Genomic DNA, 27,598 nt, shown 5'->3' on the forward strand with positions numbered 1-27,598 from the left:
TGAGTGTGGTGCCCTGGGATAGTCTTTTGTTTACCCTGTCCCCAAATCGACTTCTGAGATCCTCCTCTCCAGCTTGCACTGCCATTTAAACATTGGTAAAATAGGAAGTGTTAGATACCATTGCCCGTTTTCCTGCATTTGTGCCAGTTCCACCTAGAAAATCCATCATTCTCACCCAGAGAGCCATATTACATTAATCAGACAAACAGAAAGAACATAGAATGTTCATTAGATATTGCATGACTTTACAACATCCTTCACAAGACAGACAACATAGAAATGTGTTTATTCAGACATTGTTAATTTGGAAAGAGTAGTAATACAGGTGATCCCAAAGAAGTAGGGAAAGAAAAATACTTAAAAAAAATCATGCATAGATGTTCAAACAATGTCACCTAATAATTTATCTGGAGAGGAATGGCAGCTATTGGGAAGAGTTATGAAGACGGACTCAAGGGCTTAGAAAAAGAAGTAATTAAATTAAGGAAGGACAAAATTTAGGCCGAATATCAGGGGAACCTTCCTACTAGTGGGCCTTAGAAGATAGGAATCCTGAAAAGGAATGGTCTAAACTCGCTACTTTTTAAGATAAAAGCACTTTGAAAAGTTCTGTAGAGAGTATTAGCCAGTAGTGAGATTAGGTCACGTGTACCCAGTTTATGAGAGCTGATGCCCAAAACAATTATCCCAGGAAATCTCAATTGCATAACAACCTTCCCTTTCCCTAAAGCACATGATGGAATAAGTGTCCCAACATTTCGTTGTTGTTGTAACACAGTTGTGATACCCCAAGAAAAGAAAAGGTTAACAGGTCTCTTTTTCCCTTTGCAAGTATTAGTTTATCATTTGTGTTATAGTCTCATCTTGCAGTTAGATCCCATTGATCTATGTGATGTCAAGAGATACTGACAAAAGTTATTTCTTTACCCCAGATCTCTAATAATCTAAAGATAATAGGTAATCCAATGAGCAGATTTTTCAGATGGTTGGGTATGGAAGGGATGAAGGAGTAGGTAATGCCACCATGGTGACAAACTAACATAAGTTTAGCTTTCAAGTTGGGGATTTTATTTATATTACCATTTCTTTAAAAATCCTGTGCCTACTTCCCATATTGAACTGAAACATTTTTAGGTGTGCACCTCTCTCTGGAAGTAGATATTATAGCCAGCATGTGGCTAAAAGAAAGTCAGATGTATCTGGGGTAAAGAATATATGCAAAAAAAAAAAAAAAAAAGTAGTAAAATCTGAAAGCTGTATCAATATATGTTCTTACTTCTTTCTGTTATGAGTGGTGAATACAGAAATATGGGTTCCCTAAACAAACTTCTACCTTGGCTGTCTGAATGTGGGGCAGCATGTAAAGAGTGTGATCATGTTCCCCTCTGTACCTAGAAACTTTCGATGAACTTTTGGTTCTGTATTAACACAGCTATCTTTGGAGACTGCACAACCCACAAGTGCAAGGTTGGGTCTCTATGGCTTACCTTGAGTTTAAATCAATAACTTCTGAAAGAGGATTTCCTCGTTAGAAACTTTGTAGCTGCTACATTATTATAAGGTCTTTTAGAATTCAAAATATGTGAAATATGCCATAATTTAGGTCAGATCTGGTTCCATGTATGTACACTTATGTTTAAAGATCCTAAAGAAATCAACTACCCCACATTCACTATCTGTGAGCACTCTGCTCTGCACCTTTTTTTGACTGCAATGATAGGGTATTTGTACAAACTTCCTTCCTTTCCCAACACTCATTAATAATGTAATGTTTAGCACAAAGGGCTGTCAAGGTTTTTTATCCTTTCCTTGAGAAGAAAAATAGATCCTCAATTTCTAAATGCAGAAGGTAACACAAGCTGAAAGATGTGATAATATAACATAAAGGTATTCCTTCAGGTTATTTTGCTTGATGCAGTTTGACATCACCTTGCCAGTGATATTCACTTTATTCATATTGTTCTCAGCATTCCCAGGCAACCACAAAGAGTATTTTTTAAGCCTGACAGAAAGGGACACAAAGTCAGTATTTCCCTTTCTCTTTCCAGGACAATGCCATTTTATAATATCTCCTCCAGATGGAGTACCAAAAAAGGCCAGACTTATCCTAATGCTCAAAAAATACTGACTTTCCTTATTCCTTTCAAAATCATGCAAACAAAATTGCCTTACTTTGCATTGATCTCTTGCATTGTTAAACTTCTGATAGAATACTTATTTTCTTACTGTTATTAACATAGTGATTTATGGCCTGAAACAAACTGGCAATATATTGAAGATTCAGGAGGTTAGGCATAGCTAATTGTGAATGGAGAATGGGGAAGTGTAGCTAGTGGCTGTTCAGATGAATGTCAATGGAAGAAAAAAACCCCAAGTATGCATGGCTACACATACTCACATATAGATATTTCCTCCACTTTAAAGCACAGATATAGCCTGAATCTTTACATGCAGGATTTTAGTCTGCCTTATTGTGACGCAATGTCTCTCTTGTACTGGGGAGCCCAGAACTGGACACAAGACTCCAGGCGTGGCCTCACCAGCGCTGAGTAGAGGGGGAGGATCACCTCCCTTGACCTGCTGGCAACACTCTTCCAAATGTAGCCCAGGATACCGTTGGCCTTCTTGGTCACAAGGGCACATTGCTGACTCGTGGTCAGCCTGCTGTCCTCCAGGACTCCCAGGTATCTCTCTGCAGAGCTGCTCTCTAACATGTCAGCCCCCAGCCTGTAATGGGGCTTGGGGTTACTCGTCCCGAGGTGTAGGACCCTGCACTTGCCCTTGTTGAACTTCACGAGGTTCCTCTTGGTCCTACCCTCCAGCCGCTCAGGTCCCTTGCAATGGCAGCGCAGCCCGCGCTGGGGTATCAGCCCCACCCCTGAGCTTTGTGTTGTCAGCAAACTTGCTGAGGGTGCACTCCGTTCCATCACCCAGATCGTTGAGGAATAAGTTGAATAAGACTGGGCCCAGTACTGACCCCTGGGGGACACCACTAGGTACAGGCCTCCAAGAACGGCTAGGCTTGGAAGGGGCCTTAAAGATCATCTAACTCCACTACCAACCCTGCCTCCCCCCCGCCACCATAGGCAGGGATGCCACCCATTAGATCAGGTGGGCCAAGGCCCCATCCAGCCTGGCCTTGAACACCTCCAGGGATGGGGCATCCACAACTTCTCTTGGCAAGCCGTTCCAGTGCCTCACCACCCTTCTACAGTGAAGAATTTCCTCCTGATGCCTAGTCCATCCTCTTTTAGTTTAAGACCATTCCCCCTTGTCCTATGTCTTCTTACTGGTAAGAGGTATAAATGGTATAGAACGGGCCTGATTTTTACCCGAAACAGAGCTCCTTTCATCTGAGAAGCTTCCTGTGCTGCTCTGTGGAGACCAGCCCATGCTGGAGCAGTCCGTTCCTGAAGGGCTGCACCCTGTTGCACGGCTCCCAGGCTTCTCAGGCCAGAAGGCATTTTCTTCTGTCCCAGCTTCAGGAGACTTTTTCTATCAGCTTTTTTTCCAGTTAGGGCATGGTCACCTTTATGGCTGCTGCCCTCACCTGGTTACACAATCCCATGATAATTTCCCATCCCCCAAATGACTTCCAGCTGGGTTGCTTTTTAGGATTTTTTTTTTTTATTTAAATGCGGGGCCTGGCCTGGCGGCCCGTGTGGTCGCCAGCCCCTGGCTCATCCTGCTAGGTCCTTTGCAACCACGACGTGTCCCTGGCATTGGCATTCAATGGGGACCGGGGCCTTCTGCACCCGTCCTGCTCCCAGTGCCACGAGAAGCTTCAGACGAGCTGTCGTGGCATAGAGGGGCTGCGCTGCCTGCACCTGGGTGAGACGCTGTGGGACCTGTAGCTGGAGGGGCTCCGCTGCTGCTGCTGCCGCCGCTGCCCTGCCCCACGCTGCATTGGGCCCTTCCCCGTGGCCGGCGGGCCGAGGCATTGCGCCAGGCAGGTGGCACCAGCCTCACGATGGCTATGATGGGCCAGTGGCAGAGCAGGCAGGTGGCTCTGTGGGCGGCCCAGGGCCGGATGCACTCCCTGCAGAAGGAGTGCCCGCAGGGGTCCAGTCGAGCTGCATCAGCCAGCGGGCCCAGGCAGATGGTACAGCTCTCTTCTATGGGAGCCTCCGCTAGATGCTGCTGGCATGGCTGGCTCATTGTGCCCGCAGCTGCTCTGGTGTGGAGGTGAATGTCTTCTACAGGACGCTGCTCTGATGTCAAGTAGGTGTCAAGCACCTCTGGTCTTCAGCACCTCCCTCACAGGTCAACAGCAGAACCTCAAAGGCTCACATCCCACCAGGAGCACCTCAATGCCTTGTGCCCCACCAGAAGGACCTGGATGCCTTGCCTGCAATGAGAGGGACCTCAGCATCTCACATGCCCTCAGAAGGATGTCGACGTCTCGCGTTCCAGCAGAAGGACCTGAATGCCTCACCTGCAATCCAAAGCACCTCACCGTCTCTCTTGCCACAGGAAGGACCTTGACGTCTCGCATTCCACAGGAAGGACCTTGACGTCGCACCTTCCACTAGCGACACCACCTCTGACATTCCAGCAGTAGGATCTCGAGCTCTGGAGTGCCACTAGCCAGACTCAACACAGGCTGGACGCTCAAGGTACTTATGGTCAGCTGCCTTTTATGAGGCCATAGGGTGACAGTGACTCTGTGGTGATGTCACATGGCTCTTGGGGTGCTCCTGATGGCAGCATTTAGGGAATTAATGTGACTGTTGTGAGAAAATACTGACATGAAATGGCTGCTCCACGCTGACAGGAGCAACGTCTGCCAGGCTGGGGTCCAGGCTGGGAGCTTGGCCTTTGGCCTGGGAACTGCGCCTGGGAGCCAGGGACATCCTTGACATGCAGCTGGACACCTGAGCACCAGAGATGCCCTGAAGAGACCATTGAGGAGGACAGAACAAGAAACTGAGGAACAACTTACCACCTGGGAAGGTGAAAAAGAGCCTGGTCATGAGCAAATTGGCCCAAGAAAGTAGGAACATGCATGAGAAATCAAGAGTTGTTTAAAGAATATCAGGAACATCATCAGCTATTGGCTGTCCAAGGAGGATGGTAGAAACAAACAGCATTTCTTGGTTACCTGAAATGGTGTGGTCATCATAGAATCATCACAGAACCACAAAATCACAGAATGGGCAGGGTTGGAAGGGACCTCTGAAGATCATGTAGTCCAACGCCCCTGCCAAGCAGGATCACCTAGAGCACATTGTGCAGGATGGCATCCAGGCAGGTTTTGACTGTCTCCAGAGAAGGAGCCTCCACAACCTCCCTGGGCAACCTGTTCCAGTGCTCTGTCACGCTCACAGTAAAGAAGTGCCCTCTCATATTCAGCTGGAACCTCCTGTGCTTCAGTTTGTGCCCATTGCCTCTTGTCCTGTAGCTGGGCTCAGCTGAAAAGAGACCGGTTCCATCCTCTTGACACTCTCCCTCAGTAAGTTATATACATTTGGGGACGAGACACTGGAGAGCAACCCGCAGAGAGGGATCTGGTGGTTTTGTTGACAGCAAGTTGAATATGAGCCAGAATTGTGCCCTGGCAGCCAGGAGGGCCAACTGTACCCTCGGGTGCATCAAGCATGGCACTGCTAGTCGGTCGAGGGAAGGGATTGTCCCTCTCTACTCTGTGCTACTGCAGCCTAACTTTGAGTACTGTGTGCAGTTTTGGGTCTCACAGTACAAAAAGGACGTGAAACTATTGGCGAGTGTCCAGAGAAGGGCTACAAGGATGATGAAGGACCTAGAGGGGAAGACATATGAGGAGAGGCTGGAGTCACTTGGTTTGTTCAGCCTGGAAGGGAAGAGGCTGAGAGGAGACCTCATCGTGGTCTACAGCTTCCTCATGAGGGGCAGGCGCCTATCTGTTCTCTCTGGTGACCAGCGATAGGACCCGAGAGAATGAAGTCAAGGTGTGACGGGGGACGTTCAAGCTGGATATCAGGAAAAGGTCCTTCACTGAGAGGGTGGTCATGCACTGGAACAGGCTCCCCAGGGACGTGGTCATGCCACCAATGCTGTCAGAGCTTAAGAAGTGTTTGGACTATGCTCTCAGTCATATGGTCTGAATTTTTGGGTAGACCTGTGTGGAGCCAGGAGTTGGACTCAATCATCCTTGTGGGTCCCTTCCAACTTGGGGTATTCCATGATTCTATGATTTTGTGGGACTACAGTGTGTTTTGTTTTGTTTTGTTTTGTTTTGTTTTTAACCTGGGTTGGGTAACTGAAATACAGGAAGAGCATAGTTAATGATGAGCCAGTTATAAATGTGGGCCTGCAAGAACCTACATGAACAAAAGAATAATGTCTTTATAGATGTCAGTCACTGATTTCCATTCCACATGGTGTGATTAGAAACAGGCAAACACAATGACTGCTTGTAGATAAATGTGGCTTGTCAGGGAGCAGAAAGAGGAGACTGCTCTGCAAAGCCAATGGATAGCCGAGGGTGACAGAAAGACAGGCACAGGCAGTGACCTTGTCAGCAAGGGGCACAAGCCCACAGCAACCAAACAAGAGAAGAGCAGGTCTTGTTATGCAGCTAGCAGACCAGTGATCACCAAACAAGTCTGTAGTGATGAGGGAAGTCTGAGGTCAAGCCAGAAGTGAAGGCAGTAAGGCAAGGCCAGGATTAGCAAAGTATAAAGCCAGGCAAAACATATCTGAATTATAGCCTGAGCAAATCTCTGAGTTTAAATGAAGATCCAAAGTCACAATGTAGAGAATGCTTAAGGGGAAACCACAGGTGAGGATTTCCCACAGCTTTTTTTCGCAGCTTAGCTGTTGTCACAGAAGTCTGTAGAGGAACATTGAAGAGAAAGATGGTCATGGCATGTAAGAGGCAGATGATGATACTCTCAGAGCTCTTCCAGTTGTTTTTGTTTTTTTTTTTCCCTGTCCACTTTATTTTTTTTTTAGCAAGTGACTTTTACACAGTCTGATTAACAAGGGATGGAATATTAAAACTAAATATTTGGTTCATTGCGACATAAGCTGGAAAATACTGTTTGAAGCCATGTGCACAGGTATGTTTGTAGGTTCCCTTGACTTATGCACTTGCTATGTGTACACACATACATTTACTGTTTCACATGAAAATCCCTCTCTTCTCTCCTTCAGAACCTCATATGTTCATTTTGGCTGTGCTCTTTCTGTCACTTTTTCTTTACATAATTTTCATCTGACACCCCAGCAAGTAGCAAGGTCCCCTCAACCTCATTCTGACCTTGTCAGCAGGTTGCTGGGGGCTGATGGACTGTCTTCTGTTCTGAAGCCCTTTCAGGTCCCACTGACCTTAAAGGAAGTTGACAGCACTATACACTGCCCTTACTCCCTCAGGGTCTTCAAAGAAAGTAGGCACTGTCAGGTTACTTACTTGGTGTGTTCAGTGTCTCTAGCTTCTTTTACTTATTTTTACCCTCTGATTCCCACTGCTTCCCCTTATTTTGTCTATTGCAACCTCTAAACACCTTATTTCTTAGCCCCTTACCTCCCAGAGAGGACATTTAAGTATTTTGAGAAATCAGCAAAATAAGTGGTAATAGGTATGATGCTTAGAAGAAAAGCACACAAGCTTAGGCACTTCCTGTAGTTCATATCCCTCTCCTATTCCCAAAATTCAGAATGTTGCATTGGGGTTATTAGAGTTTACAGCCCCACCTAATCCCTTTACGGCCTGCTTGTGGATGAATCAGCTGTGTGTGAGTTTATATCAGCGCCTTTTGGACCTCCTGCTGCTGTCTCTTTCCACAGTCTCCTCTGCCAGCACATTCCATTAGCTGATATGGAAAGTTCTTCCTTCTGTCTGTTTAAAGCTGGTCTCTTGAGTGCCTGCTGGATTAAGTGTTCTGGAATTTATGAATAACAGTTCTGACTTAACCTTCTCTACCACCTTCATGATTTTTTAAACCTCTAATATATGTGCCCTTAGATTTCCACTGTCTAAAGCAGAGAGTCTCAGGATATTTAATTTCTTCTCATAAGCGAACTACACTATCATATTCACCATTTTAGTTGCCCATCTTGGTACACTGTCTAACTCCAGTATGTCTTACAAAATCAGACACCAGAGCAATGCACTGTATTCAAGGTGCAGGTTGGTACCTTTGCAGACAATCACCAATAACTCATTTTGCCATTTTGACTGCTGTTGCACATAAAATAATTCAGTTGGAAAGGATCTTCGAAGATCATCTAGTCCAACTTCCATACCTCTTCAGGGTTAAACAAATGTTAAAAGATATTAACAAGAGCATTGTCCAAATGCCTCTTGAACACTGATAGGCACAGGACATCAAACAACTTTCTAGAAAGCCTGTTCTAGTGTTTGACCACCCTCACAGTAAAGACATTTTTCCTAATACCTAGTGTAAACCTCCTCTGGCACAGCTTTGTGCCATTCCTGTGCATCCTGTCATTGATTACCAGGGAGAAGAGACCAGCACTTCCCTCTCCACTTTCCCTCCTCAAGAAGTTATAGAGAGCAATGAGGACCCTTCTTAAACGCCTTTTCGCCAGACTAGACAACCCAAGTGTCCCCAACCTCTCCTCAAAGAACATGCCTTCCAGCCCTTTTACCAGCTTTGTTGACCTCCTCTGGATGTTATCAAGTACCTTAACATTCTTTTGATATTGTAGAGACCAGACATACAAACAATATTCAAAGTGAGGCTGCACCAACACTAAAGATAGCAGGAGAATCACTTCTTTTGACCAGCTGGCTATGCTGTGTTTAATGCATCCCAAAATGCAGTTTGTCCTGTTGGCTGCCAGGGCACAATGCTGATTCACACTGAGCCTACTGACAACCAGCACCCCCAGACCTCTTTCTGCAGAGATGCTCTCTAGCCATTCGTCTCCCAGTCTGTACCTGTGTCCAACATTACTCTGCCCAGAATAATTGAGCTGACAATTTCAGTAGACTCCAAAATCTATTTCATGAGCTGTAGGTGTCACCTTACATCTAGTGCCTTGTAGGAGCTGCAGTAAAGCTCACCTGCCACAGTTGTGTCCATTCACCTAGTTCTATGCCACTGATATTTCTTTCAGCTAACCAAGGGAAGGGGACATCAGCCACAAACATTTACAGTGTACTTTTGCCAGATCATTGATGAATATATTGGTGCCACCATCAGTGCCACCCTGGAAAATGACTAGTAAGGGCTTCCTGCTGTTAAATGAGCTTTTGGACAATGAAATAAAAAATAAAAACGTCCATCTAATTCCATTTCAATCTTGTCTCTTTAGTGCCCTTTAATGTGAGAACTCACTTTTTGAAAACAATAGTACATGATCCAGTGGATCATCTTTATCCACACACTGTTGACACTGCCTCTTTTTCTCAAAAGACCATATTCACTTACGGGATCAAGGAATTCACTCATTATTACAGATTCTACAACTTTACCAGGAACAGAGGTCAGACTTGCCAACCAACAATTGCCAAGAATCCCTCTAGAAACTTTATGGCATATGTGATATATGCTGGCAATCTGCCAGGTGCTGGAGCATAAAGGATGTTTGAAATAGTAGTTTGCACACTCTGGTCAGCAGTTCTGCAATTTCACATTTGAGTTCACTCAAAGCTCCCAAATGATTGCCATCCAGCCTGGGTGACTTATGAACACAGCTTCTCTACTTGGTCTAATGCTTCCTGAATATTTACTTCAAATTCATCTAGTTCATCTGACCTATCTACTACAAAGAATGTGTAGGCATATTTATGTCATGATTTACACTGAAATCACAAAACTTAGAAGTTTTCTTCAGGCTCCACTGAAGAAGCTCTGAATGCCATCATATGAAAAGCTGGTGGCATTTTAAATCTAAAAATATAAATGAGCCATAACAGGGATAAACCTTTAACCAGATATCTTTGCAGGAATTTAGTCTGGGGTTTCCATGCTAGCTGGACTCTAGAGGGCTCTGAAAGCTAAGGAAGGTTTGCACTACTATAATGCTGTCAATACCAGAAACAATCAGGTAACTCCACTGGCACAGATGAGGCCAGAATCTGGCCCTAGGGTATAGTTCAAAATTATCTTGTCTAGCAAAGAAAGATCTGGCATTAGTAAGGTCCCCAGATCTTTGTTATCTAAAATGATGGCCTTAATGCTAGCAAGCTAAAATGTCTGTAAGGTTGGAAAAAAACTCAAAGGAAGGAGTCTCCTGTGAGAAAATGACAAATATGGATTATTACGTGGTAACAAAACCATGAGGCAGATGCTCAGCTAATATAAATCAGTGACTGCTACAAAAACTGCAATAGAGATTTATCGGAATTTCACATCTAGTGTTATACCTGATAACTGAACTTCGTGAAATCATTAAATATTTTTCCACATAAACTTTTCGCAAAAGATTGTTCTACATACTATGCCCTCCGAAAGGTAATAAAATGGTGATTTCCACCATTGTCAGGCTGTTATTCAAGTGCAAGCATTGAAACTTGGAAATGGGATTCAACACCCATTTTGATGGAGATATGAGAATGCATACCTGTCTTTCTTGTATAATCTAGTCACATATTCTCATGTGCTCTCAAAGCGGTATGAAAGCTAAGGCAAGAAATAGATATGCAATGAATTATTTCAAAAATCCCTAGTTGTTTGGCCACTTCAGATTGTTTAGAAATTAAATTTAAAAAAAAAAAAAAAAAAAAAGAGAGAGAGAGAGAGAGAGAGAAACAAAACAAAACAAAACAAAACAATAAAGCAAATAAAATAAAACAAAACAAAACAAAATAAAAAATAGTTAAATCTACAATCAAGTTAAATCACACCAATAATACCCCAGGAAGGTCTGAATTACTGCTTCCATGGCAGCTTGCCTTAGAACTTGAAGCTGCTACCATCATAAATAAAGACAAAATGTCAATAGCTTTTTGAATTTTCACTGCTATGCGAGTTTTTAATGCCATTTCAAACTTTGGAGCTTCTGGGTTAATAGAGTCCTTCTCTGGGCAATGAATAGAAGACAAAGGAATACAATGGCTGATACCTTTTTTGTGGGACTTGCAGTTACTCTACCCCAAAGTGGTGATGATGGACTGTAAGAGTTTAGTCATCAGCTGTAATAAATTGATGCAAATCTACCAGTACCCACAGCCTAGTAGAATTAGGCAAGTTTAATTTAGCACAGGATCCAAATATAAAATTGTGTATAGTACAAAATGGACTTGAGAGTCCGTTAAACTATTCAGGGTTGAGGTTTTTACATAAACAAACTTCATTTTTTCTTGTTCAGCTCTGAAGCATGATGAAAACTGGTATGATAAAATGATGATAAGCAGCAATTTTTTTATTCCAGAGGACATTAAAAACAAACAAAACAAACAAAAACAACACATACACACACACACATACAAAACGACTAATGAACAAATAAAAACAAAAATAACAAACCAAACCAACCAACCAACCAATCAAAACAACCCTGCAAGTTATATTTTTTGTCCAAAAAGTCCATGACTAAGGTTCTCTCGGTGCTTTTGGTGCATCCAGCATCTAGGTTAATCTTTTTCAATTGAAATCTTTAAAAGACATTCACTGCCATTTTTCTTAAGGAAAGGAGTATTTGACTGCTAGGGTTGAAAGCCTGTCACTGTGATTTTTTGTAAAATCAATGGTTTTCAGACTTACTCTCCTGAAATGAACAAACTTTTAAGGCATGTTATTTCATAGAAGTGACACAAAAGCACAGATGCTTTTCAAAACCTATTTTTAAGATCTATAACTTAATAAAAGTTCCTTTAATTTGCCTATAATTTTGACAAAAGAAAGTTCCTGTGCAAAGCTCTATACACAAAATGTAATGTGTCTAGAATCCAGTAGTATGAAGTGTAGAACAGAGAAGGCAATGGCAGATATGTTACTGCAAAAGACAGTGTTAAAAAAGTAAATCTGCTGCTGCAGAGAATGAGTTATAAATACTTTTTTTTTTTTTTTTCCCAAAGTATTTAGGGACAGTTACATTTTAAAAGGTTGATTTTCTGTTTGGACTGTGTCAAATTTAATAGTGGCCATTCACTGATCACACCCAGTTGGATTCCAGGTCATTTCTGTCAGTTCACATGACCAGCAGGCTTAGACATCTTTGTGGGTTGATAGCATAGGAAAATAAATTGCTACAGCAGAATTAGAATTGTTTACAGATGTTAGAAATAAATATTCCAGAAGGTTTGGCCTAATGGCTTCCAGTCTGTCAATGTACCTCATGTGTAGCCCCAGCTGTTAAAAACACTTTATAATAAGACGCAACAGAAGGAGACAAAACTCTTCCTGAATTAATATTTCTGCTCATTTCTTACTGCTGTTATTTTTACTAATTTTACTTCACCAGACTGAAAAATCTGGACTGTAAACAATAGAGGTTACTACATATAGCATATGAGCAAGTGTACAACTTTAATGCTTTGTGGCATGATAGACTTTGGAAAGAATCAGGAGCACTGGGGGAGGCAGTTGACCTGCAAATCTATGTTATTCAGCATTCCTATACCATAGAGGTTACTCATGTCTATTACAGTAAAGCATCTGCTAGAAAATTTTATTTCTTCTGCTTTATGCGCAGAATATCAAGGATCTAACAACACAACTGGTATATCTTTATTGTTTCTCATGACGGAGTGGGTTTACGTATGTTATTAGAGCACACATTTAATCTTCTTCCTCCTTCAAAATTCAATGCTTCTGTGGAACATAAGCCACATCAAGCCATTTTAAAAGCTGATAATCTCAAGGAAACATCCTTAAAAATTGGAACAAATATCACAACCTCTGAAGAAAAAGGGAAAGGGAAAGGGAAAGGGAAAGGGAAAGGGAAAGGGAAAGGGAAAGGGAAAGGGAAAGGGAAAGGGAAAGGGAAAGGGAAAGGGAAAGGGAAAGGGAAAGGGAAAGGGAAAGGGAAAGGGAAAGGGAAAGGGAAAGAAGGGAAAGGGAAAGGGAGGGGAGAGGAGGGGAGAGGAGGGGAGAGGAGGGGAGAGGAGGGGAGAGGAGGGGAGAGGAGGGGAGAGGAGGGGAGAGGAGGGGAGAGGAGGGGAGAGGAGGGGAGAGGAGGGGAGAGGAGGGGAGAGGAGGGGAGAGGAGGGGAGAGGAGGGGAGAGGAGGGGAGAGGAGGGGAGAGGAGGGGAGAGGAGGGGAGAGGAGGGGAGAGGAGGGGAGAGGAGGGGAGAGGAGGGGAGAGGAGGGGAGAGGAGGGGAGAGGAGGGGAGAGGAGGGGAGAGGAGGGGAGAGGAGGGGAGAGGAGGGGAGAGGAGGGGAGAGGAGGGGAGAGGAGAGGAGAGGAGAGGAGAGGAGAGGAGAGGAGAGGAGAGGAGAGGAGAGGAGAGGAGAGGAGAGGAGAGGAGAGGAGAGGAGAGGAGAGGAGAGGAGAGGAGAGGAGAGGAGAGGAGAGGAGAGGAGAGGAGAGGAGAGGAGAGGAGAGGAGAGGAGAGGAGAGGAGAGGAGAGGAGAGGAGAGGAGAGGAGAGGAGAGGAGAGGAGAGGAGAGGAGAGGAGAGGAGAGGAGAGGAGAGGAGAGGAGAGGAGAGGAGAGGAGAGGAGAGGAGAGGAGAGGAGAGGAGAGGAGAGGAGAGGAGAGGAGAGGAGAGGAGAGGAGAGGAGAGGAGAGGAGAGGAGAGGAGAGGAGAGGAGAGGAGAGGAGAGGAGAGGAGAGGAGAGGAGAGGAGAGGAGAGGAGAGGAGAGGAGAGGAGAGGAGAGGAGAGGAGAGGAGAGGAGAGGAGAGGAGAGGAGAGGAGAGGAGAGGAGAGGAGAGGAGAGGAGAGGAGAGGAGAGGAGAGGAGAGGAGAGGAGAGGAGAGGAGAGGAGAGGAGAGGAGAGGAGAGGAGAGGAGAGGAGAGGAGAGGAGAGGAGAGGAGAGGAGAGGAGAGGAGAGGAGAGGAGAGGAGAGGAGAGGAGAGGAGAGGAGAGGAGAGGAGAGCACAAACCTGGAGGGAATATGGCATGTGCAGTATTTCTACTTCATCTGTAGCAGTCTATTTTTTAAAATACATTGAGAGATATTGTAGGCCAAACTGTAACCTGCCTTAAGTTACTGAAGTGGTAAGGAGTATGATCTTGGACAAAATATTAAAAGGTAATAATCTTGGAGGTAATTTGCAGAAATACTGTAAGGAAAGGTATATTGTTTTTTTACATAAACAGAATGAAAATAATGGGTCCTTTTTCTTGTCCCTTATACTTTATTATACTCACTGTTCATGGATTTCTATGTGGTTCTTATTGACTTCCACTTATGTACTCAAGAGAAAAATCAACCTAACTGAGGTATATAGCAGAAAAGAATATTAAACTTAAAAGTGTCCATTTTTTTCTCTTGTAAATGATTTCACTGATTTTTGGTCCTGTAAACACAGTGTATCTTTCTAGACAGTTCTACAGTGCTAGCTCTGGGGATATTTGTATTAGAAATCTGGACAAAGGGAAAACTATTTTTGTAAATATTAATTCATTCATATTTGAAACTCATTTTTGAATAAGCAGCATGCAAAAGATTGTTCATTATCTGTGATTATTTGTGCATTAAATCTTTGCTAGGTGTAATATTCTTTACAAGTTAATTTTAAGCTCAAATATTTGTGGGAAAACAAACAAACAAACATTTTTTAAAATTCATATTCAAAGCTCAAAAGAAGGCTCCAGTAAGCTGGTAACATTTATATATATGTTTCATTATAAACAGCTGAGTAGTCTTATTGAAGTCAATAGGATTACTCAAGTACTTCAAGTTAAGTGTTTTTAGGTCTGGAATTCTTCACAAACTTTTTTTTTTTTTTTTTTTTTGACTGCCTTAAAAAGTCTAGAAGCAAAGAAACAGACAAAGTTCAACAAATGCATTATCTATTGTGAATTATTCATTCAAGTAGAGTTTTCTTAGTGACAAATGAACATAATTGAAGCACTGACTGAGGGCTGATAATAAAAAAAAGACTAACATTTCTTTCTTTTATTACCTGAAAAAGTAAATGCTGGAGAATTTGTTTATGTTCATTCTTGCCTGTAGAGGACTGACATAGGGCATTCAGTTGCAGAGTAACATTATCTCATGCTGCAAACTGCAGAAATTAGAAAATCCAGTATTATGACCTCTCCTAATTGCTGAAATGGTGTGTGACGTCAGACTACTCACTTCAATCTTTATGCTTTGGTATCTTCAACTGAAAAGCTGAGGTAACTGAAGTAACGCCTTCAAGGCATTATGAACATGAAATATGAATGTGCCCAGTACACCTGAAGGTTGTTGATGATGATTGCACAATATATCTGATTGGGCAAAGTTCCTTTCCAAGGGTGCCCAACTTTGCCTTCATCAAGACAAGTTAAAATGGCAACTGTTGATATCAGGTGTTTGTATAGCAGTACTGCTCAAAAATCAATGAGAGAAGGGACTCTGCATGCAAGGAAACATATAAATATTCAGCAAATTAAATGGAACTTGTATTAGTCCAAGTCCACACAGCATACATCAGAGAAATGAATGCTCATCACCATTTTGTTAATCTAGAATTGAATCATATATGATTAACTCAGGCTTTAGCTCTAGCATTCCAGTGTCTACTCAGAAAACATTCTACTCAACTTCAGAAGTGTTCTGTGTCTTGGCTAGATGTATTGGGCTTAAGTGGCAAGGTTTTGGTAGCAGGGAGGCTTCAGAGGTACCTCTGTGAGGAGTCTAGAAGTCGCCCCATCTTAAACATCCAGTTTCAGCTGGCTCCAAAAGGGACCCACTACTGGCCAAATCTGAGCTGCTGAGCAACACTGGTTGCACCTCTGTGGGAGGATATTTAAGAAAGGAAAAAACTGCTGTGCAATAGCAGCTGGGAGAGAAGAGTGAGAAAATGTAGGGAGAAACAACCGTGCAAACACCAAAATTAGAGAAGAAGAAAGGTAGGAGGCGCTCCAGCTGCAGGAGCAGAAGTTCCCCTGTGGCCTGTGGAGAAGCCCCTGGTGGAGCAGGCTGTCCCCCTGCAGCCCATGGTGTACCTCAGTGGAGCAGATCTCCACACTGCAGCCCATGGAGAAGCACATGGTAGAGCAGGTGGATGTGGCCTGAAGAAGGCTGCAGGAGCCCACAGAGAAGCAGACCCTAGGGTGGAATTACACCCCATGTAGAGGTGTCTAGGCGGAGCACAAGATCTGGTGTGAACTACCACTCATGGGAGACCCTTGCTGGAGCATTCTGTTCCTGAAGGATAGACCCCATGGTATGGACCCATATTGGAGCAGTTCTTGAGTTGCAGTCTGTGGGTAGCCCATGTAAGATCAGTTTGGGAAGTACTGCATCGCACAGGACAGACTCCAGACTGGTGCAGGGGATGAGAGCAACAATGAAGGAGCAGCAACAACAAAGTGTTATGGACTGATGACAACCTCCATTCCCTGTTCCCCTGTGTTGTTCAGGGGGAGGAGGTAGGGGTAGAATGGTGTGGAAAGGTATGTTTAATTTGCTTTTAGTCTCTCACTGCTGTAGTCTGTTAGTAGTAGACAATAAATTACATTAATCTCCTTATGCTGAGTCTGTTTTGACTGTGACCCTAATTGGTGAGTGATCTCCCTTTCCTTACCCATGAGCTTTTTTTCATCATATGTGGCATAATGACCTTCATGTCCCTGTTTGGGCACCATTTGTGGTGTAAAGACCACATGGACACCAGGGTTCATTTAGGGATCAATAACTTCTACTTCCTTTACTGAGGACATAACTTCAACTCTCTCTTATTGAGGACAGGCTCCCGTCTTATACCATTAGCTCTACAGCAGTACTTTTCCACCAACTATTCATTGGTCAACAACTTTGCCCAGCAACGGCAAACTCCCAGCAGCTTCCATGTCTTAACGGCTGGAGAACAAGCAGTCCAAGACAGCAGGGTGTCTCCCGAGTCACCCTTGTTTGTTCCTTCTAAATTCTACATTCCTCATGGCCTCATCATTAAGAGTCCAATGTTAGCACCAACCATGGGGCTTGTCAACCCCCATGGCGATACTCCCACAATCATATTTTCTCACCTGCCTTTTTGAGGATGGGGAGTGTGAGAGTGATGTTGTGGATGTTAGCTAGCTATCAGTGAAACCACCACTCTAGATTAAGAAAAAATCAAAATCATTTTAGTGTGGATAGCCTTCCCTGCTGCTCCCATGAGAAATGACTTTAGCTCCATCCAGGTAAGCATGTTGGTGTGCTTCAAAGAAACACATACAGGAGTGGGGTTGGATAAACATGTGCAGATGACATAGTTACCTAAGCAAGTCTCTTTACATGAATGTGTGCACATGGTATCCTATCAGATCAACTATGGTTGAAAAATGTATCCACACAGCTACTAAAACCCATGCCCTGCAGAGAATGTTCAACATACAAACACATCCCAGCATGATCAAAGCTTCTTGGAGCTAAATCTGAGTTTGGGTTCAGATTTTCTGTTTCTGTTTTTGCATCTGTGCACAATGCTTTTTGCTTTACTCTAATTTATTCTTTTAAGCTATTGCTTGTTCAAATGTAATGCTCTGTTCCCCAGATCCTGGTACAAAGTCAATGTTTATTGAAACTTAATCTTGTATCTTAATAAAATGATTGAGTCCTTCTAAATTAGGATTTTATTTCCTCTTAAAACATAAATACATCCTTTTTGATAACTTTGAAAGCTGTAGGAAAAGATCGCAAAGTTATATCAAATAGGCAGACTACATATTGAGATGTAAATCAATTACTTAAAATCTTTTCAACAGCAAACATTTAGCTTTTTGTTATATCTTTCATTAAAGCAGTGAAAGAAAAAATTACTACATCTCTAATACAGGGTAAGTGAAAGGCAGTTGAAGTGTGAAAGAAAATGCAGAATTTCAGAGGGGTGACATATTAAGTAACCTTTCACTGACCAATCCAAAATCACTTTAATTCTCATAGGAAATAAAATCTTAACAACACGATGCACATAAAATGAAGACTGAAAAGAAATAGTTGTTCCTTAAAAATGAAAAATGTCTTAATTTTAGCCAGACATTATTGTTGTGATTTAATTTCATTTTCATCAGATCTTATTTAATCTCTGTGTCAGTGGGATGACCTGGATGGAAAAAGATAGAAAAGATCTAATTTAACATTATCTTGAACTATTCCAGCCTCTTAATAACAAAAACAATACAAAACAAAACACAACAAACAAACAAAAAAAAACCAACACTTATAATCCTACAACAGCTGTCATTTAAAAATATTAGAACCTTTCATTCAGAAGCTTCCTACCATTATATTTTTTTCCCAAAATTAAACAACTGTCCTTGTGGAAAAATAATTTTCTACATGAAAATTTCTATTAAAAAAAAAGCACTATTGTTGCATATATACCTAAAATAAATCACATATAAAGCATATTTTAATTCTTACTAAGAGAAGGGAGTTTCTTGGTAGTGGCTTTTTGATCACCAAATGAAAATATGGAGACATTTCAGTTAATTCAGCACAAGAACGTGAGGAAAATCAAATATATTTGAACCATGTTTTTGGCCAATTTGAATCAATATAAATCAAAGGAGCAGTATCAGTTTATAATACTTGAGTCCCTACTCCATAGTATTTTAAAAGTCAGGCTAGACTGACATTCTTCTCAAGTACACAGTCTACCTTTTTTTCATCTTCGTTTTTTCTGGCTCTTAAGTATCAGCTTTTCCTTTCAACTTACTATACCTCAGCATTTTTACAAGCTTCAGCAAAGGTGAGTATTATTTGCCACCAAAAGTTCTGTGATGGTTCACTTGTTTTTCACAGATTTTGATGTCTCACTGCAAAGACATCAAAAGCATCTGAAGATGTCTGTACAGAAGTAAAGGGCTTTTTGGTGAAAAAGTTTCTTCTTGTACCTATGTTTCTATTCTTGTACCTATTGTTCAATATTTTTGGTAGTGCTAAATTTTTCATTGTGCTTTATGTAGATCCTTTTCATTTCATATTTCAAACATTGATTTCATAACCCTTTGAGTAAAGATCTTTTAATTCTCCACCAAAAATATAAAAACAAAGGCTTGTGGTTATCAGGTCAGGGCAAAGAGAACTGTCTAAGAGATCTAGCATGTGGAATACAGCATCAAAATTTCTTTCTTGATTTTGATTAATTTAAGGAAATCTCTTTTGTAAAAGAATGCTTTAAACATTCCTGCTTGAGTTTTTCTCTTGCAACAGCAGGACTCCAGCAGGTCAAGACAAGCTTTAGAAATATTTCCTGCAATTACTCAGCGATTAGGGTCTTGCAGAGCATTCCTTAACTCTTCTGGGTCAAGCAGACCTGCAGATCTGAAAAATGCAAGGTCTACTGATGAAATGTCATGGACAATTCATATACACACAAAAATAGAATAGCTTGATTTTTCAGGGACTTAATGAAAGTAAGAATATAAAATCAGAAGGATCACAGAGGAGAAAGAAGACGGAAAATCAGAGATGATCAGAGAAAGAGGTCATTTTTTCCTCTGACAAATTCATGAAGTAAATTATAATCAAAGAGGATGCTTAAGATTTTAAAAGTGTTTAAAGTGGTTAGGTGTCTAATTTCTCTAGTATGTTCCTGAAAGATGTAGATGAATATAGCATATCATAAAAATAGCCAAATGACAACAAGCATATTTCGGTTGAAAATTACAGAACAATAAAAGAAAAGGCCAGGTAAACATATCAGAAAAGACTAGCTAAACATCAGATAATCTGTTTCTGATCTCCTTCATAACTTTGCTCAGCATTTTGTGGGTAAACACGGAAAATCAAATTTGTTTTTCAGACATCTTTTTTGAAATGGATGGTCAAAGCTCATCCCAAATCCTCTGACTTCTGTTCAAAGTTTATCCTATATGATTTTATTTTTCCATTTGTAGAATTACCCATATGTTTTTAGCAGGTCTAGGTGGGAAAATAAATAAATAAATAAATAAATAATAAAAAAAGAAATTATGGGGGGCAATTTTTCAAGTGTTATCCCAAACTATTCTTTTTCCCTCATGATTTTATTAAATATGTTCAGTTTTGAATTGCTTCATTTTACCTAACTTCTGAAAGGTTCTCTCAATTCTTAAGTGATCCCATCTACCTTTTTTTATTATATGTATTCTCAAACTGTGAATTTTGTGTGACTTTAATTTGAAAGGCCATAAATTGCTCATTGCCCTTAATCCCTGTATGTTCTCCAAAACTTTAGGTTATTGTTTATCCAATATGCAAAATCTTCAAGCAAAACACCATCCTTTTGTGCTTTGTATGTAAAGTACTAATCCTTGAAGGTCCCTAGTCTCATACTTTTTTTTGTTTCCAGATGTAATACAAATAAAAATTAACTTTTATTGATGTCAGTGGTATCTACTGAGAATCACTGCATTTCCCATTATTTGGATAAATGAATATAAATCTCTTTTATTACTGAATACATCTATTGAACACATGACTGCAGTTTAAGCTTGTATCTGTTCAGTATGCTGTACACAGGATATAGTTTGTTCATTCATGTTGACAAATATAATGTTGTGTTTTAATTATTTATGGATTTTTAATTATTGAAAGCATTACTTAGCAATCTACCAGGAAATGTATCATGCTATATATTCTGAAAGTAATAAAATCTTAATGATCAGAAAGCCAATGGCTGTAGATCCCTGAAATTAAATCTTTGATGAGAAGTGTCAGAGTGTGTTGTGAGTTTTGGGAATGGGAGGAAGGAGAAAGGGTAATAGGTAACAAGGTAACAAATGTTTTCAGCTATGTTAAAGGTTAGTGAGCACATATCATTTGCATAATGTGACCCTTGGGCTTGCCTAAACCACTCTTTATTTCCTATTAAAAGTACCCTATCAATGTTAAGTCTACTATGACTTCATCAATAGAAGTGCCAGTGGAAACAAAGAATTCAGAACTCTTTTTTCTCTTTCTTTTTTTTTTTTTTTTTTTTGTCCACACTTACACAGCTAAGACAATAAAGTAGTAAAACTCTTATATATAGAAAGCATTCATATTCACCAGCATTCTCAGGACAATTCCATAGAGGTGCTATACCAGTCTAATGCATGGTGGGGAAAACAGATGAGGTTGAGGCCTTTATGATTTATTTCTTTTTTTCTAATAGCTCATTTTTAAATCCAGAGTAAAAGCTATGATTAGTTTATTTAATATATATATATGTATATATCATATATATATGTATATATATATATATGAACAACAATCTAGTTAGTCTCTCCACAGCATGGTAACAAGTTAATTTAGTAAAACAAAATATCTACAACAAAATGTCAAAGAAAAATATTATACTTTTTTCTTCTCAATTACCATGGTATAAAATATGATTATAAAGCACATAAAATTCAATAGAACAAGCTGACAGGCACATATACTGATAAAATGAAGCCTCTTTTCTTTCTCTCTCTCTCTCTTTTTTAATAGAAACATTTCTATTAAACTCATATTTCTACTAAACTATTAAAGTTTCTTGAAAACTCAACAAGCTGCATTGATCCACAGCATACCACTGCTGCACTAAGTTGCACGCTGATTAGAGTCCAGAAGTCTGTAGGATGAAATGAGCAGGAACCTATTATATTTAACGGAGACCAGCAGTGCTTTTTCTTTATTGGCTAGTTTAAGTACCACCAGTAGAATTTATTTGAAACATACCAGAAGACATAATGTATCAATTCAGGTTTAATCCTGTAGCCTGCTTTTGTCAGGACTTAATTGGCAACAACAGAACAAGCAAGGGAATGCTTCTAAACCACCCATTCAAGACTGCCCGGAAAGCTGGAAAATTATACTAAACCTTACGATGCTTGATGGAATGATTATCCCCACTCACAAACAAGCATCACTTGACCCAACAAGCTATATTTTGTTAAAAGAAGAAAAGAAAATAAATAGAAGGTAAATGAAATAATATATCCTGCCTTAAATTATGACTAACGTTATTCAGAACATGAATTTCATAAGGTCATTGCTCTGACTACTGCATTCACACTCTGGCTGACAAAATGCAATATAAGTTCCCGCAGACCTTGTATTCCAAGCTGGTTTCATTGCCCCAACCATTCCTTCCAGCCAGTTCCTATTAGTGGCTGCTCTGGCTAAAGATCATGACATTACAGCTAATACTGTTTTCTGGCATGCTGGAAACCTTTAAAAGTTTCATGGTTTATATGAAACATTCAATGACTTTTGTCCTTATTTATTTCCCTAGTAATTACTGCTGAAGCAACACACTTCATTGCTTAACTGTAGGATGAGCATTCACCTCAACACCAATGAGAACTCTTATTTGATTCGGACATCTACAAACTTATCTCCACTGTATGGCATTAACTGAAACGCTACTCAAATATAACAAAGTGGATATAAAGAGACCTACTCATCTCTCCTTTGCATTTACAGGGAATCATAGAATCGTTTAAATTGGAAAAGGCCTCTAAGATCATCAAGTCCAACTGTTAACCTGACAAGTCTACCACTAGACCATGTCCATAAGCACATCTACACATCTTTTGACATTGAGATACCACCTGATGAAACTGAACAACTACTTGTCTATGGGGCCTGATGACATGCATCCCAGAGTCCTCAGAGAACTGGCTGATGGAGTTACCAAGCCTCCCTCTATCAGACTTGAAAAGTCCTGGCAGTCAGGTAAAGTCCCCTGTGACTGGAAAAAGGGAAACATCACTCCCATTTTTAAAAAGGGTAGAAAGGTGGACCCAGGGAACTACAGACCAGTAAGCCTCACCTCTGTGCCTGGCAAGATCATGGAATGGAACCTCCTGGAAGCAATCTTAAGGCACATGCAGGATACAGAGATGATCTGAGACAGCTAGCATGTCTTCACCAAGGGCAAATCGCTCCTGATCAGTCTGGTGGCCTTCTATGATAGGGTGACTGCATCAGTTGACAAGGGAAGACCAACCAATGTAATCTACCTGGACTTCTGTAAGGCCTTTGATACGGTCCCACATGATATCCTGATCTCCAAATTAGGAAGATATGGATTTGAAGGGTGAACCATTCATTGGATAAGGAATTGGCTTGAAGGTTGCACCCAGAGAGGTGTGGTCAATAGCTCTATGTCCAGGTGAAGGCCGGTGATGAGTGGTGTCTCTTGGAGGTCTGTCTTGGGACTGGTACTATTTAATATATTTATCAATGACATAGACAGTGGGATTGAGTGCACCTTCAGTAAGTTTGTAGATGACAACAAGCTGAGTGATTCAGTTGATACAACAGGAAGGGATGCCATTCAAAGCATCTAAACGAGCTTGATAAGTGGGTCCATGTGACCTAATTGCCCTTGGTCAGGGCAATCCCAGACATGGACCTAATTGCCCTAGGTCAGGGCAATCCCAGACATGAGTCATAGAATCATAGAATCATTAAGGTTGGAAAAGACCTCCAAGATCATCTGGTCCAACCATCCCCCTACCACCAATATCACCAACTAAATCTTGTACCTGAGCACCACATCCAAACTTTCCTTAAACATCCCCAGGGACGGTGACTCCATCACCTCCCTGGGCAACCCGTTCCAATGTCTGACTACTCCTTCTGAGAAGAAAAGTCTCCTAATTTCCAACCTGAACCTCCCCTGATGCAACTTGAGGCCATTCCCTCTAGCCCTATTGTCAGTTGTCTGCAAGAAGAGGCCAACACCCAGCTCCCCACTGCTTCCTTTCAGGCAGTTGTAGAGAGCAATAAGTCTTCCCCTGAGCCTCCTCTTCTCCAGACTAAACAACCCCAGCTCCCTCAGCCGCTCCTCATAGGACTTGTGTTCCAGGTCCTTCACCAGCTTCGTAGCCCTTCTCTGGACATGTTCCAGGGCCTCAATGTCCTTCTTGTAGTGAGGTGCCCAAAGCTGAACACAGTACTCGAGGTGCGGCCTCACAAGAGCTGAGTACATGGGGACGATCACCTCCCTGGTCCTGCTGGCTACACTATTCCTGATACAAACCAGGGTGCTGTTGGCCTTCTTGGCCACCTGGGCACACTGCTGGCTCATGTTCAGGTGAGCATCAGTCAGCGCCCCCAGATCCTTTTTCTCTACGCAGCTTTTTAGCCACCCTGCCTGAAGCCTGTAGCATTGTCTGGGGTTGTTGTGACCAAAGTGCAGGACCCGGCACTTAGCCATGTTGAACCTCATCCCACTGGCCTCATTCCACCAGTCCAACCTGTCCAGATCCCTCTGCAGGGCCTTCCTACCCTCTGGCAGATCAACTTTCCCACCCAATTTGTTGACTGCAAACTTACTGAGGGTGTTCTCAACCCCCTTGTCCAGATCATTGATAAAGATACTAAAGAGAACTGGCCTCAGTACTGTGCCTTGGGGAACATCACTTGTGACCTACTTCTATGTGGATTTAACTCTATTTACCATAACTCTTTGGTTTTTTACCCAGTTTTTTACCCAACATAGTGTATGCCCATCCAAGCCATGAGCAGTCAGTTTCTCCAGAAGAATGCTATGGGAAGTGGTGTCAAAGCCTTACTGAAGTCTATGTAGACCACATTCACAGTCTTCCCCTCATCCACTAAGTGTCTCACCTTGTCATAGAAGATCAGATTCATCAAGCAGGACTTGCCTTTGATAAATCCATGCTGACTGGGCCTGATCACCCAGTTGCCCTGTAAGTGCCATGTGATGGCACTCAAGATGATCTACTCCATGAGCTTCCCTGGCAACAAAGTCAGACTGACAGGTCTGTAGTTCCCCAGCTCCTCCTTCCAGCCTTTCTTGTAGATGGGCGTCACATTTACTAGCTACCAGTCAGCTGGGACCTCTCCTGCTAGCCAGGACTGCTGATAAATGGTGGAAAGTGTCTTGGTGAAGTACTTTCACTAGCTTCCTCGGTACCCTTGAGTCAATCCCATCTGGCCCCATAGAATTGTGTACATCTAAGTGGTGTACACCTATAAGAGATCTAATTCCTCTAGGATTTTGAGGGTTTCATTCTGCTCACCATCCCTATCTACCAGCTCTTACTGCTAAAGACTGAGGCAAAGAAGGCATTAATTACCTCAGCATTTTCCTCATCTCTTGTCACTGTGTTTTCCCCCACATCTAAAAAAGGATGGAGATTCTCCTTAGTCTTCCTTTTTTCATTTATGTATTTATAAAAACATTTTTATTGCCCTTAGTGGCAGTAGCCAGATTGAAAATTATTTGTACATTATTTGTATCCATCCTTTTTCTCCCTCAGAAATAAACACGCACCTCCTTTGTCTCACACCCCCCAAATCCGCTGATGTTTCTTTGCCTTCACTACTAGCCTCAGCTGCCAAGATAATGCTTGTATCCTAAAATGCTGCCCTATACGAGAAGTGTCTCTAAGGTGCACCAGCCCAAGTGAAGCCCTGAGAAGCTACTCTAAATCTGCCTTCCCCTGTAGTTCCCTTCCTTCTGAGGTTTAACACTAGATAGTTTATTTGCAGTCTGATCTAATTACAGATCACAGAATGTATGGTCCTACATTAGTCCTCATTGTTTCCTTTTTCACTGACTATACCAATCACATTGCTATTGGGTAAACGGGGTCAGATAATTAATTCAATAGAGAATGAACCTGCCAAAAAAAAATGACTCATTTACTCATGAGATCAATGAGCTTTTGAGTTTACCCTCCAACCACACGATCTCCAGGTCTGACTCAAGGGAGGAGGCAGTAGCATACGCTGAGGAAAGAAAAGAGAGAGAACAAGACTGTGCCTTTTGGCAGAAACCTATCTGAATGCAGGTTAGATGTGGTGTGAAACATCTCAGATATGCCTCTCTGTAGAATACTGCTTGCTAGTTCACCTATATTGACATACAAAGAAAAAGTTAAGATTTCATCCTATTTTCCCCCTTACAGACTGATGTCCAAAACATTTCCCTGTAGTCATATCATGTAATGCTATTTCTTCTCCTTATATAAGGCGCAACCAAAAAGAAATGCCAAAGCTGTCTTCTTGTCTGGGTACTATTCTGAGTATCACTCACACAAATGTCTGCAACATTCATATTTCCTTGGTTTTGTCTGTAACAGCGTCTCAGCTAATCATGTAATCAGTACTAAGCTATGTCTCGGAACATGGATGTTCATTGGAGCAACTTCTTTTTTTTTTTTTCCCCCCCATGGTTGCAGAAAGGTTCTCTAGGTCTCCTTAGACTGGGCAAAAGGTCCTGAAATTGAATTGCCTCTCTCAGAAAAGGATCATGGAGCTGGCAAGGATCTGGAATCATTGTATCTAACATTTAACTTTTGCAACCATCTCAGTCATATAATTCCTTCAAAGACATCTAATGTGAGTTGAAATATGAAAGTAAGTATAGAAACAGAAAATAGTAGAAAGGCTGGTAGATAGCAAGGAAATGAATTTATACATTGTGAAGGTAATTTTTTCTAGACTTTGGCCATATTTATCTAGAGAGGAAAGAGAGTTATTTCTAAAGCCAAGTTATTCAACTTAGCTCTTCTTGTAGTGTTTAAGTTACCAGTAATAATAATAATAATTAATAAAAGAAACACCTGGAAATCCTTTTTCAACTGAACAACAGCATTTCATTGCTCTTTGTTGTCATTGTTGCCATTCTCTCTCTTTCAAAAACAAAAGGAAGGGGGGGCGTGGAATAGATGGACAGGATTTCTGCTTTAAAAGCCATCTCAGTTCATGATTTATATCATGTATTCCCAATTAATAATTAGCAGAACACATATCCAGTGCTGTCCAGCTTCTAAATGTTTAAAGGAAATGTAATGTCCCTCCTCAGCTACATCTGAGTGCTTGCCTTGCAGCCCTTGGATAAACTGGAAAATTGCAGGTTGCGCAAGAGGGAAGTTCAGAGAGCTGAAGGCATGGGAGTTATTTCTTTCTACAGTGAGCCTCCAAGGAGCTGCCCAAATAAGATGGGAGGAGATTTATGTGTCTGACAGAACATGTTCGTAAGAAAAGTGAGGCAGGAAACAGCAAGAGATTGGGAAAAGTTCACTGCAAACACTTTATTCGAGTTTCTAGTCCAAGACCAGGAGGAATGGAGGAGATGGAGTTTTCCTTCCAACTCCATTGGAGAGGTTCATAAAACTAGCAAAATCAAGGAAATAAGTGTCACAGATCCTGATATAGAGATGTTAGACTTCTGGTCTCTTTGTTACCTAGACACCAGGAAATCCTGAATGGGGAGAAAGTCTGACAAGTCTGCTGGAAGGGTACATTAGAAACACATCACCAGAGTATTGGAAATGGTAACTAATGGAGGAAAGTGGAAACTGAGGCAGCACTCTCCCTTCTTACCCCTATGCATAAACACCATTATTACAGGGTTCAAACAAAAATGTATCACATGAAAATGTACCTTGTACGTATTCTTGTAGCTACGCTGTAGTTTGACATTTGTGAAGTTTTGTTATTTGGGTTTTTTAATTCAATACATTCATACAAGGAGTTCTAGGTGACATTCTAGGAACAGCTGGACACTAGCTGTGATACTAGCTTATCTTCTCCTGCCTGTTCTCCCTCAAACCCTGATGCTGTGAGTGCTGAACTGAGCAGAGAGACTAGCATTTAACCAGGCATGGAGAACACACATACTCCAATTTGGACA

Source organism: Anser brachyrhynchus (genome assembly GCF_964034855.1).
Source record: "Anser brachyrhynchus genome assembly, chromosome: 2".
Lineage (NCBI taxonomy): Eukaryota > Metazoa > Chordata > Aves > Anseriformes > Anatidae > Anser > Anser brachyrhynchus.